Source organism: Callithrix jacchus, chromosome 7, assembly GCF_049354715.1.
Source record: "Callithrix jacchus isolate 240 chromosome 7, calJac240_pri, whole genome shotgun sequence".
Classification (NCBI taxonomy): Eukaryota; Metazoa; Chordata; class Mammalia; order Primates; family Cebidae; genus Callithrix; species Callithrix jacchus.
In genome coordinates, this window is record NC_133508.1 from 61,337,501 (window position 1) to 61,339,412 (window position 1,912).

Genomic DNA, 1,912 nt, shown 5'->3' on the forward strand with positions numbered 1-1,912 from the left:
GACGTTGCAGTGAGCCAAGATCATGCCACTGCACTCCAGCCTGGGCAACAGAGTGACACTGTGTCTCAAAAAAAGAGAAATCCCTTGTGGGGGAAATCAAGAGTCAGGGAGGCAAGAGGTCTAACCCAGGGTCACACAGCTCATGACAGCCCGCTATAAAAATCCTCCGTGGAATAGCTCTGGAAAAATACTGGCAAATTCTTCCTCCCTGGCCATTATTTCTTCTTATGGTGTTTAAATATCCACCAAGTGCCAGATAATTTCACATAAATTATCTCATAGGATTAAATTTTCCCAATAACCTAGGGAGGAATTATTTTTTCCAACATAGATGAAAATTTCTGACACAGAGAGAGAAAAAAGTACTTTCCCAAAGTCACATAGCTAGTAAGTCACAAAGATGGGACTCAAAACCAGGTCTCTTGACTCCCAAAGTCCGTCTTTTTTGTTATATCACACTCTTCTGCCGGCCAGGCTCAAAGCAGCACAGATTATTTTACGGGCTGAACAAGAGCACAGGTTTGTCCACGTGGTTGAGTGGAAATCAGGGTTCTGGCTTCCAGGTGGAAGTGAGGGAAAGCACTTTGGTAGCCTCCTTTGGGCTTCCATGATCACCGCCAAAGACGCCCCTTCTCAACCCATCCAAGCGCTAAGGATTCCTGCTGCATTCGTCCTACTACTTAGACTCAAGGAGCAAGGGATAGAATGGCATCTAACCAGAGCGAAGCCATTTGTTTCAGGGCTCAAGCCATAAATACATATGCTCCCTTAAACATATTCTTCTTTAAAAAGTTGTTTCGGGGCAGGTGTGGTGGTGCATGCCTGTAATACCAGCCCTTTGGGAGTCAGAGGCAGGCAGTCGCTTGAGCCCAGGAGTTCCAGACCAGCCTGGGCAACATGGTGAAACCACGTCTCTACAAAAAATACAACAATTAGCCACGTGTGGTGGTGCACGCCTGTATTCCCAGCTACCTGGGAGGCTAAGGTAGGAGGATGGCTTGAGCTTGGGAGGCAGAGGTTGCAGTGAGCCGAGATTGCACCACTGCACTCCAGCCCGGGTGACAGAGCCAGACCCTGTCTCAAAGCATATTTTAGCCCTAAAACTGGATTCTTCTGACCACAGTGCAGAGTTCTAGGGATTGCCCTCTAGTATATGTTCTTTTGCTAAATGAACGCTTGGAGATGGAGAAAAGAGGAGGGGATAGAAAAATGAGGGGAGGCTAATAAAAAGATTTGAGTGTCTCATTTTTGACTAATGAAAATAACTCAATAAACATCCTGTAAGAAGGGTTCCGGCCGGGTGTGGTGGCTCATGCCTGTAATCCAAGCACCTTGGAGGCCAAGGCAGGCGGATCACCTGAGGTTGGGAGTTCAAGACGAGCCTGACCAAAATGGTGAAACCCCATCTTTTAAAAAAAAAGACGGGGTTCCTATGTGCAAGTTTAGGTGCTACTAAGTACATTCAGACACAATTGCTGCTCTCAAGGAGTTAGCAGCTGGTCTCATGGCGGGGATCTTACCACATGATTATGTATGTATTTTGTTTCTGACAAGGTGCCTTTCTTAGTAGATGCTGCCTTATTTGGCCACTGAACCAATCAAAGCTATTAAATGCTTAAAGAAAACTATCTGACAATAAAAAGGTTTAAATCAAACGTGTTGAGTTGATTTCAGTTAAGTTTAGAGCTAACAAATATCTTTTTTAAAATTTCCTTTCCCTTACAAAGTAAATAGAGTCCCAAGATGGCCTGGTGCAGTTGCTCATGCCTGTAATCCCAGCACTTTGGGAGGCCAAGGTGGACGGATCACTTGAGGTTAGGTGTTAGGAGGCCAGGAGACCAGCCTGGCCAACACAGAGAAACCCCATCTCCACTAAAAATACAAAATCTACTAAAAATACTAAATTAGCCTA

General features: G+C 45.2%; 1 protein-coding gene across 2 annotated transcripts in view; it reads left to right on the forward strand.

Annotated features, from left to right (window-relative positions):
- The window catches only part of NCMAP (non-compact myelin associated protein), a 57,586-nt gene extending 55,931 nt beyond the window's left edge, over positions 1–1,655 (forward strand). For both annotated transcript variants that reach the window (XM_002750429.6, XM_017974407.4), the window contains exon 4: positions 1–1,655. This exon is cut by the window's left edge and continues 2,183 nt beyond it. The gene's annotated coding sequence lies outside the window, so the exon portion shown is untranslated.
- Positions 1,656–1,912: the final 257 nt, after the last annotated feature.